The following is a 12,710-nucleotide window of genomic DNA, read 5'->3' on the forward strand; positions in this document are numbered from 1 at the left end:
ACACTCTAAATGTGTGGTGGAAAGAGCACACCACATAGGCGCTCCAGAGAACAACCAAAAGAACCCCAGACCAGTGATTGTCAAATATCTAAACTACGCAGACCATCTTGCTATCTTGAAAAGTTTTCGGAAAGCCCGTTCCATGGAATTCGAAGGACACAAGCTTCTAATATTCGTTGATTACTAGGTGTCACGCAAACAAAAAGGGATTCCAAATGGTCTGCTCAGAGCTGTTTAAGAACGGCATCTGCTTCACATTGGCATATCCAGCTATCCTCCGCCTGCAAGCTCCTGATGGGAAACAACTCACATTCCACTGTGTAAATTGTAAAAATATACTCAAGCGCTGTAGTGAAAATAAATGAATCAATAAATATGAAGTGAAAAAAATTCTTTGGAAGAAAACCAAATAATAAAAGCAACAAAACTAAATAAGTGTTCAGACACCTAAAATACCATGTAAAAATAATAATTGTTATAGTTGCGCTAATATTAACCTTCCAAAAAAGAGTGCATATTAACATGCACTAACTCAAAATAATTTGAGTGTTCTTAGATAGTTCAAAACAAACCCAACCATACAAATGTGAAAAAATGTTGCCAAATCAAAAGATCACAGTGTAAATACTAGGAAAGTGCAAAGAATTATTATTACAAATCCCGAACTGTCCCAATAAAGTGAAAAGTGCAAAAAAGAGTCCCATTATATAGATAGATGAGCGTTCTTAATTGAATTATCACTCAGAGCAATCCCTTTAATCATGAGACCTTCAAAACATAAAATTTGTCCAAATTCCACTGTGTAATGAGATGTTTCCACAAGAAATTAGATCTATTCATCAACAATCCAAATACCGCTGTATGATATAATATTTCCACCAGAAATTCTTAGATGTCCCCCGTATATGTAATACAAGAACAATAAAAGAACATCATTGCGCAATGAACTATTATTAGAGAAATAAGCAGCACTACACAGAGTGCACTCATGTAAGCCGAATAGATAACAGCCTGGAAGAACAATCAGCCGCTTGGGGCCTGGTGGATTCTCACACTGCTCGTAGCAAGCTGCTGACTTAGCCACAATAGCATACGTCACTGACTCCTCCTACGCGTTGCGTCACCCGACATGTGACTTTTTCAAGGATGGTCATGTGATGCTTGAGTCTCCATTATATATTGGTGCCAGCGTCAGCGTTACTATAGAAACAGTGGTATCATTGAATCATCATTTTGTCCTTACATCGGGCCTGATTATCATACTGCATACCAACTTTATTAATAAAACAACATTAAAAATTATATATTAAAAATTAAAAGCCGCTAATCTAATACATAAGTCGTACTATATGGTTTACATTAACAAGCAACATTAATCATTTTTTTTCTTTTTTTTTTCTTTTTTTTGCCACCTCAGTGATTGCACTAAAGACTTATTCCACTTTGTCAGTGTCATTTATGTCCCATCTTTTCACATCATTAGTAGCTTTCTATGCCAATATTAAAACATAAGCATTTTTTTTTTTTCTTTAGCCAATACAAAATTCGTCATACAAAACATCTTTCCTCTTATTCCCCCAATAAATCCCATCCCTTATCCTCCCCCCCCCTCCCCTCCCCCCTCTCCCTCCCTCCCCCACCTCCGTGCACACTTATTTAATGTCACTCTCTCTAATTTTCAAACCCTCAGTAATGCTCCATGTGTTTTTAAAAACCTTCCAACTTTGCCAGATGTTTTCCCCTACTATTGTGGCCTCTTCTAGATACCCTCCTTCCTCCATAAATCGAATACCTTCCACTTCATCAACCCACTCCCAAATTGATGGGCATTCTACCTTTAGCCACTTTTTTGGGATAATCTTTTTTGCCGCGTTCAGCAGGTGTGGTACTAGAGAGTTTTTATACTTTTTGACCTCCCCTCCTATCCCATGATGCAAAACTAACCAGGGGTCTGCCTTTACTTCTATCTTTGTTATTTCTTTGATATACCCCAAGATTTTTGCCCAGTAATTTTTAATTTCAGGGCACTCCCACCATATGTGGGCCATATTACCTATTCCTTTACATCCCCTCCAGCATTCTGATGTTTTGTCCTTTTGATATTTACAAGCTTTGTCTGGGGTGACATACCAGCCAGACAAGATTTTATAATTTGTTTCAGCGACATTGGTGTCTATCGACGAACTATGGGTCAGTTCCATTACTTTCTTTAACCTATTACTATCTATCTGCAATCCTAATTCTTTTTCCCATTTTGTGATAAATGGTGTTACCTCCCCACTACCCATTGTCAATCCTATTTTATAAATCTTAGATATTATGCCTTTGGTACTATTCGCCAAGCAAAGCTTTTCCAAATCCGATAACTCCTCCCCTGATCTTATTGGCTGTGGGAGGCGATTGACAAAATGGCTTAGCTGAAGGTATCTCCATCGGTCTAACACCCATGTTTCTTTACTGTGCTCTAATTCGTGAAATGCAGCAATCTTCCCTTCTTTTATTATATCTTTCAATAGTACTCCTTTTTTTATCCAACCACCCCCAATTTCCTTTTTCCCTGGTGCGAAGTAATCCCAAAGTGAAATTAAAGGGGAATTATATACCTTGTTTACTTGTTTATGTACTGTGTCCCAAGCTCTTAAAACCACTTTTGTCAGTGCATGTGTGTTGTCATCTAATACTCTATAGTGTGGGGGATTCCAAATTATGTGTCCTAAATGTGCCTTACTCAAACTATTTTCTATATTCACCCATCTTTTTTGTTTATTTCCTCTGTTCCATTCTATCGCTCTAGACACCAATATCGCCTTATGGTAGCCCTGAATATCTGGCATCGCCAGACCCCTTTCTTTTTTTCCTGCTTTAAAATATCCAACGAAACTCTAGCCCTTCTATTCTTCCAAACTGTTTTCATGATAATTGATTTAAGTTTTCTAAAATAATACTGGGGGATATCTAGTGGGAGCATCTGTAGTTTATATAAAATCTTAGGTAGTAATACCATTTTTATAGCATTTATGCGTCCTAACCATGAAAATGGTTTATTCATAATCCTTTTACACTCAGCTTTTATTTCCTCTAGCAGTGGAATGAAGTTTGCTTTGTAGATCTTCACTAGTGAATTTGCCAGCTTAATACCCAGATATTTTATTTCTTTTTTCCATATAAAGTTGAATTCCTTTTTTAGCTTACTTTCCTCCTCCTTGCCCATATTAATGTTTAAGATTTCTGATTTTGCCGAGTTAATCTTAAAGTTTGACACTTCCCCATACTGTCTCAAAACTCTGAGTATGTTTGGCATTGTAATTCTCGGATTGGTTATAAAGAGCAGAATATCGTCGACGAATGCCACGACCTTATGCTCCTCTTCCCCTACCCTGAAGCCCCCAATATCCGGATCCCCCCTGATCACCGACAGCAAAGGCTCCAGGGAAAGGACAAAGAGCAGGGGGGACAGGGAGCACCCCTGTCTCGTCCCATTTTCCATTTCGAATGCCTCTGAAAGGGAGCCATTAGTTTTTATTGAGGCCGTCAGATGGTTATACAAAGCCCTTATCCTATTTATCATTTTCGGGCCCATTCCAATGTTTTTGAGGGTATGGAACATGAACCCCCAGTCTACTCTGTCAAATGCTTTTTCGGCATCTATAGACAAGAGTAGACCTGGGGGTCCCTGATATGTTGCAGTAGAAGAAGCGTTCGCACCCCATTATCCCTGCCTTCTCTCTTGGGTGTAAACCCTACTTGGTCTGGATGGATCCATTCGCTCATTCTCTCTTTCAGCCGATTTGCTAACACTCTGGCATACAATTTTACATCTGTGTTGATAAGTGATATAGGCCTATAGCTCGAACATATCGTGGCATTTTTTCCTTCTTTTGGGATAACCGTGATCTCTGCTTTAAGGGCCTCTCTACTTAACTCATAATCCTTGCCCAAACCGTTCATATATTCGCAGAGTCTAGGGATTAAAATATCTTTAAATTTTTTATAATAAACATTAGTGAATCCATCTGGGCCTGGGCTTTTTCCGACGGCTGATTCAGTTAATGCTCTATTTATCTCATCTACCTTTATTGGGCTTTCTAGGTTGTCTTTGTCATTCTCTATCAATTTAGGGAGGTTAGCTTTATTTAGGAATTCTACTATCTTCTTTTCCTGTACTCTGTCATACCTTAAATTCTTGCCTACTGAATATAGATCCTTATAATATTCCCTGAAAGATTCACCTATTTCTCTCGTTGTATGGACCATGGCTCCTTTGCTATTTTGGATTTTTTCTATATAATTTCTAGCTTTTTTCTTTCTCAAGATTTTAGCTAAAAATCTGCTGCTCTTATTTCTTCCTTGGTATCTTTCCCTTGCTACCTTATGAAACGCCTTTTTAGTTTCTCTATCTATGTGATCTTTCAATTCCTCTCTTTTTAGAATTAGTTTTTGGTATATTCTCTTGTCTTGGCCCAATCCTTTCTTATGCTCCTGCTCCAGATTATATGTTTCTACAGTTAGTTTTTTAATTTGCTCTTTTGTTTCCCTTTTCCTTCTTATTCCCATTTTCATTAATATCCCCCTAATATAAGCCTTATGGGCCTCCCACAGGGAGGACCCTGATATTTCTCCTGTATCATTTATTTGAAAATAATGATTAAGTTCCTGTTCTATTATCTTTACATTTATTGCATCTTGTAAGAGATCAACATTAATCATTTTAAACACAAGGAGATAGTGATTACTCACATACTCCCTCTAGTGGATAGTCTAGATCAACTATGATCCAGTATACTATTCATAATATAAACGCAAAATGAATATATGTAGACTATAAAAAAGGAAATAAAACTCCATTATTAAATTACAAATAACTGTTCATCCTAAAACAGACTATTGCATATATGATAGAAGAAGAAGTAATTGGCTACTGATCTAAGGGCCCTCTGTATGGCTGAAGTCCCAGGCAAGCTGTAACTCTTTTTACAGTCTTCTGATGGTCTAGAGCAGGGTGCAAGAGGACTTTTAGGCCAGGCTAGACTCCTCTGATTGAGCGGATAAATCACCTTTTAAGCTGATTCCCTGGAGAGGTGGCTTTTGATCTACGCACTGACAGAGACCCAGTGGCTGGGGGACACAGCCACATGTGTGCATGATCTCTCTGACAGGAGATCTTTGGATCTGGTAAGGGGCTTACCTTACTTGAGGTGGAGGAACTTCTTTTTAACATCACGCTCCCTACGGAGATAACCTTTATATCACTTGAAGGAAGGGTGTCTTTCTCCCTCTATCCAATCATTTTCTACACCCACAAGATTTCCAGTTTATTTCAATCTATGACTATATGGACTTATTTTTATCGTTTTGTTCACTGAATTTTTCACTTATTACTTTTTGCATGTGATTTATGTGCATATTTTTTGTTATGAAATAATTCACTTGTGTTCATCCATAATCATGGTGTTTTCAACTAATATGATCATGCTTTGGTACTAGCAGCGCAGCCTATAAATTGTATAGTTAATTAGGTGGAGGTTGTTTCACATCTAAGGTTGCAGCAGCATTTTACATTTCAATTTTTGTTTGCGATATTCGTTTTTTATCTAACACATGTGGGGATCATTTCCACTTATGGGATAGCGCAGTATTTTTTACGATATTATATATGATAGGTTTCCCTGCCTAGCAAATAAACTATATGGGAGCTATATCAACAACGGGAATTAGCAATACACAAATGGATAATATCAGTGGCTAGAGACCCACATTGTGTCGCCACATCTGGGTAACTCAACACATAAAATTAATCATACTTAAAACATATTACATCCAAAAATTAACATGTAAGATTAAGATCATATAGAAGAGCTAAAAATTATTAACATAAAATTACCATAAGAGTACCACATTAGTAATGGTTACTATGGATCCTCCTAAATATAGATTTTAAAATACATAAAAAATAAACTTTAAAATTACAAATAGCTAATGTAAAAATTATAGCCCAAAAAAATTTAATTATTGGTTGCAATCATCATAGTCGGGAGAGATACAAAAATAATAACTATATATAAATTATTCGGAATAAGGGGAATAAATTTGCATAAAAAATATATCTAATAATCTGATATAAAACAATTTAAATCAAATTCTATATTTAACCCTCTCGGCGTGAGTGTACTCATCTCAAAAATCCAGCTCGATTCACTCTTGCTCAACTCTCTAATTTTATTAGATCCTCTCCAGTGTGGTATATTCCTATCAATGGCCCAAAATTTTAAGCCAGTAGAATCTTTGTTATGGTGGGTTGTGAAGTGTTTAGAAACACTGTGCTTCAGAAAACCATTGTTAATGTTCTGTATATGTTCTTTAATCCGTTTCCATAGTGGGCGTTTTGTTCTCCCCACATATTGTAAGGAACATGCACATTGTAGCACATATACAACTCCCTCAGTCCTACACGAGATGAACTCCTTAATTTCATATTTTTTCCTAGTACTAGTTGATTCGAATTTTGTACACTTCTGTCCATTGAGGTTTGTATTTTTACACGCGTAGCATCTTCTGCACGGATAGAATACTTTCCCTTGGAACAAAGTTAAACCTGCTAATTTCTTTGGTGGATCAGGGACATTTTTTGCTACAAATGTTGGTGCCCGTCTGTAGATAAAATGGGGTCTTTCTGGTATATTGTTTTGGAGCATTTTATCAGCTCTAAGGAGAGGCCAATATTTTTTAATTATTTTTCCACCTGCCTGTGTTGTGCACTATAATTCATTATTAGTGGGATCTCATTTTGTTGCTGATGGTTCCTTGGTTTATCTTGAATTAAATTATTTCTTGGCATTTGCAGTACTTCCTGTATTTTCTCATCAACAAATTCCTCATTGTAACCTTTCGCTAAAAAAATTTTTCCTATCAATTTTGCTTGTTCCAAATATTTATTAGTGTCTGAATAATTTCTTCTAAGCCTAATCATCTGGCCCTTAGGGATATTTATCAACCAAGGCTCATGATGGCAACTATCAACCGGTATATAACTATTCCTTTCTACCGGTTTGAAGAAAGTTTTAGTACTGATATCACCATCAACAAGTTTAATTTGCAGATCTAGAAAGTTTACAACCTCTTCATTAATTTCATACACAAGTTTAATGTTTTTTTGGTTAGTATTAAGTTTATCAAGAAATTCAATTAAGCTCTCTTTGTCCCCCTCCCATATTAGGATGCAATCATCAACAAACCTTCTATATAATACCAAGCTAGGAGGTGTATTGGTAAAAATAGTTAAATCCTCCCAGTTTGCCATGAAAATATTGGCTACACTAGGTGCATACTTTGCCCCCATTCCTATGCCATTCAATTGCCTGTAATAATCCTCGTTATACCAGAAATAATTGTGTTGCATCCCAAATGCCAAGCATCTAAAAATGAACCTTCTTTGCTTAGAAATTAATTTGCCGAATTTTTCCATGGCCCACTTTGTTGCTCGGATTGCATCTTCATGGTCTATTATTGTGTACAATGACGAGACATCTGCCGTTGCTAACCAATATTTCTGTTGGGGTTTCAATTTTAATTCATTCAAAATTTGAATCAAATGCTTGGTATCCCTCCCCGGTGGTTGTGTACTGTTTTTGTGAATTTTAGGAATTGTGTAAATAATAGGTACTTTACACATATCAGGAACCAGATATTTTTGATAACGCCTTATGATAGTATTCTTTGGATAGCACAACTATTGCCCCTCCTTTGTCAGCTGGTCTGACTATGACTTGTTTATTCTCTTCCAATAATTTAATTCCCATTTTTATACTCTGAGTTTCATTAACTTTTCTAATTTTAAGTTGATCCAATTCCTGATTTACCATTCTTCCAAAAACCTCAATATGTTCATTATTATGGACTTGCAGGTTAAATAATGATTTATTCCGAAGTTTACTGTGCATGATCCCTCCTGGGCTCTCATCTCTACTTGCTTGGTTGATGGGCGATTTATTCAGCATGTATTTTTTAATATTGAGTTTTCTGATATACTTCTGTATATCAACATACATGTCAAACTTATTCAAATTTAGTTTTGGAGTGTATTTCAAGCCTTTATCCAATGTCAGTAATTCATTTTTTGACCGTTCAACTCAATTCAGATTATATATTCCTTCCCCTATTATTCTCGCTTTCTTTTGGATCTTGAATCCTCCTCTGCGACCCCTTTTCCGTCTGGACTTCTTGCTCGTACTGTTTGATCGTATCGGGGTGGTGTCCTCTCGCTCCTGTGATACTCTAAATAAGACCGCGTGTTCTCCTCTTCCCTATAATCTCTCAGTGCCTCATATCTATTCTGGGTTTGAATTGGGCTCCTCCTGATATCATAATGGGATTGATCATATGGTCTTTGTTCTCCTTGTGGATGATACTGATACTGATATTGGTAATCATCTCTTCTTCTATTCCTATTATAATTACCCTGATATCCATAATTCCCAGGATTTCCATTTTGGTTATATGGTGAATTATAAGGTTTATGCGTACCTCTATTTTCTTGATTTTTCCAGTATGGTCTCCTCGGTGATTTGTTATTATTCTTATTTCTCCACCAGGGTTTTGGGGTTCTTGATTCATTCACTTCCCTATAAACTCTTTCCTGTGCATTAGCATACTCTCTAGTTTGCCTAGGCGGCTCCGGGGATCTTCCTCTTCTTTCCGGGGTTCTCCCTCTTCTTTCAGAGGTTGAATACCTATTGTTCCTTTGTGGAGTAACAATCCTTACCTCCCTCTCAAGGGATGAGGTAGTAGATCCAGTAGATCCAGTAGATCTAAGCGCAGAGTTTTTATTTATAGTTTTAAACATATTTTTTTGTTACACGTTTTATCCCTATTGTGGGGTCACCAGTACAGTATTTGTACATTAAAATCATATCCCCTCTCAAGCGTCTCTACTCCAGAGAGAATAAGTTCAGTGCTCATAACCTTTCCTCATAACTAATATCCTCCAGTCCCTTTATTAACTTTTTTGCCCTTCTCTGGATCTCTCCAGTTCCAGCACATCCCTCTGAGGACTGGTGCCCAGAACTGGACGGCATACTCCAGGTGCGGCCGAGACAGAGTCTTGTAGAGTGGGAGAATTATCGTTTTATCTCTGGAGTTAATCCCCTTTTTAATGCATGCCAATATTCTGTTTGCTTTGCTTGCAGCAGCTTGGCATTGCATGCCATTGCTGAGCCTGTCATCTACTAGAACCCCCAGGTTCTTTTCTATCCTAGATTCCCCCAGTGGTTCTCCCCCTAGTGAGTAGATTGCATTCGTATGTTTGTCACCCAAATGCATTATTTTACATTTTTCTACATTAAACCTCATTTGCCATGTAGATGCCCACTCCATTCATTTATTCAGATCTTCTTGCAAGGTTTCCACATCCTGCGGAGAAGTTTTTGCCCTGCTTAGCTTTGTATCATCCACAAATACTGAGATTGAGCTATTTATCCCATTCACCAGATCGTTTATGAATAAATTGAAAAGGATAGGTGACAGGACAGAACCCTGTGGAACCCCACTTTCCACCCCAGACCATTCTGAGTACTCCTAATTTATCACTACCCTCTGAACTCGCCCCTGTAGCCAGTTTTCAATCCATGTACTCACCCTATGGTCCATGCCAACAGACCTTACTTTGCACAGTAGACATTTATGGGGAACTGTATCAAATGCTTTTGCAAAATCCAGATACACCATGTCTACGGGCCTTCCTTTACCTAGATGACAGCTCACCTCCTCATAGAAGGTTAATAAATTGGTTTGGCAAGAACGATTCTTCATAAATCCATGCTGATTACTGCTAATGATTAGGGATGAGCCAAACACCCCCCTGTTCGGTTCGCACCAGAACATGCGAACAGGAAAAAAGTTCGTTCGAACATGCGAACACCGTTAAAGTCTATGGGACACGAACATGAATAATCAAAAGTGCTAATTTTCAAGGCTTATATGCAAGTTATTGTCATAAAAAGTGTTTGGGGACCTGGGTCCTGCCCCAGGGGACATGGATCAATGCAAAAAAAAGTTTTAAAAACGGCCGTTTTTTCAGGAGCAGTGATTTTAATAATGCTTAAAGTCAAACAATAAAAGTGTAATATCCCTTTAAATTTCGTACCTGGGGGGTGTCTATAGTGTGCCTGTAAAGGGGCGCATGTTTCCTGTGTTTAGAACAGTCTGACAGCAAAATGACATTTTGAAGGAAAAAACTCATTTAAAACTACCCGCGGCTATTGCATTGCCGACAATACACATAAAAGTTCATTGATAAAAACGGCATGGGAATTCCCCAAAGGGGAACCCCGAACCAAAATTAAAAAAAAAAAATGACGTGGGGGTCCCCCTAAATTCCATACCAGGCCCTTCAGGTCTGGTATGGATATTAAGGGGAACCCCGGCCAAAATTTAAAAAAAAAAAATGACGTGGGGTTCCCCCTAAATTCCATACCAGACCCTTCAGGTCTGGTATGGATTTTAAGGGGAACCCCGCGCCAAAAAAAAAAAAAAAAAACGGCGTGGGGTCCCCCCAAAGATCCATACCAGACCCTTATCCGAGCACGCAACCTGGCAGGCCGCAGGAAAAGAGGGGGGGACGAGAGTGCGGCCCCCCCTCCCTCCTGAACCGTACCAGGCCACATGCCCTCAACATTGGGAGGGTGCTTTGGGGTAGCCCCCCAAAACACCTTGTCCCCATGTTGATGAGGACAAGGGCCTCATCCCCACAACCCTGGCCGGTGGTTGTGGGGGTCTGCGGGCGGGGGGCTTATCGGAATCTGGAAGCCCCCTTTAACAAGGTGACCCCCAGATCCCGGCCCCCCCCCTGTGTGAAATGGTAAGGGGGTACATAAGTACCCCTACCATTTCACGAAAAAAGTGTCAAAAATGTTAAAAATGACAAGAGACAGTTTTTGACAATTCCTTTATTTAAATGCTTCTTCTTTCTTCTATCTTCCTTCATCTTCTGGTTCTTCTGGCTCTTCTGGTTCTTCTGGTTCTTCCTCCGGCGTTCTCGTCCAGCATCTCCTCCGCGGCGTCTTCTGTCTTCTTCTCCTCGGGCCGCTCCGCACCCATGGCATGGGGGGGAGGCTCCCGCTCTTCTCTTCTTCTCTTCTTCTCTTCTTCTTTTCTTCTTTTCTTCTCTTCTCTTCTTCTTCATTTTCTTCTCCGGGCCGCTCCGCAATCCATGCTGGCATGGAGGGAGGCTCCCGCTGTGTGACGGCGCTCCTCGTCTGACAGTTCTTAAATAACGGGGGGGGGGGGCGGGGCCACCCGGTGACCCCGCCCCCCTCTGACGCACGGTGACTTGACGGGACTTCCCTGTGACGTCACGGGGAATGCCACAGGGAAGTCCCGTCAAGTCACCGTGCGTCAGAGGGGGGCGGGGTCACCGGGTGGCCCCGCCCCCCCCGTTATTTAAGAACTGTCAGACGAGGAGCGCCGTCACACAGCGGGAGCCTCCCTCCATGCCAGCATGGATTGCGGAGCGGCCCGGAGAAGAAAATGAAGAAGAAGAGAAGAAGAGAAGAAAAGAAGAAAAGAAGAAAAGAAGAAGAGAAGAGCGGGAGCCTCCCCCCCATGCCATGGGTGCGGAGCGGCCCGAGGAGAAGAAGACAGAAGACGCCGCGGAGGAGATGCTGGACGAGAACGCCGGAGGAAGAACCAGAAGAACCAGAAGAGCCAGAAGAACCAGAAGATGAAGGAAGATAGAAGAAAGAAGAAGCATTTAAATAAAGGAATTGTCAAAAACTGTCTCTTGTCATTTTTAACATTTTTGACACTTTTTTCGTGAAATGGTAGGGGTACTTATGTACCCCCTTACCATTTCACACAGGGGGGGGCCGGGATCTGGGGGTCACCTTGTTAAAGGGGGCTTCCAGATTCCGATAAGCCCCCCGCCCGCAGACCCCCACAACCACCGGCCAGGGTTGTGGGGATGAGGCCCTTGTCCTCATCAACATGGGGACAAGGTGTTTAGGGGGGCTACCCCAAAGCACCCTCCCAATGTTGAGGGCATGTGGCCTGGTACGGTTCAGGAGGGAGGGGGGGCCGCACTCTTGTCCCCCCCTCTTTTCCTGCGGCCTGCCAGGTTGCGTGCTCGGATAAGGGTCTGGTATGGATTTTTGGGGGGACCCCACGCCGTTTTTTTTTTTTTTTTTGGCGCGGGGTTCCCCTTAAAATTCATACCAGACCTGAAGGGTCTGGTATGGAATTTAGGGGGAACCCCACGTCATTTTTTTTTTTAAATTTTGGCCGGGGTTCCCCTTAATATCCATACCAGACCTGAAGGGCCTGGTATGGAATTTAGGGGGACCCCCACGTCATTTTTTTTTTTTAATTTTGGTTCGGGGTTCCCCTTTGGGGAATTCCCATGCCGTTTTTATCAATGAACTTCTATGTGTATTGTCGGCAATGCAATAGCCGCGGGTAGTTTTAAATGAGTTTTTTCCTTCAAAATGTCATTTTGCTGTCAGACTGTTCTAAACACAGGAAACATGCGCCCCTTTACAGGCACACTATAGACACCCCCCAGGTACGAAATTTAAAGGGATATTACACTTTTATTGATTGACTTTAAGTATTATTAAAATCACTGCTCCTGAAAAAACGGCCGTTTTTAAAACTTTTTTTTGCATTGATCCATGTCCCCTGGGGCAGGACCCAGGTCCCCAAACACTTTTTAGGACAATAAC

Source organism: Aquarana catesbeiana, linkage group LG07, assembly GCF_042186555.1.
Source record: "Aquarana catesbeiana isolate 2022-GZ linkage group LG07, ASM4218655v1, whole genome shotgun sequence".
Classification (NCBI taxonomy): Eukaryota; Metazoa; Chordata; class Amphibia; order Anura; family Ranidae; genus Aquarana; species Aquarana catesbeiana.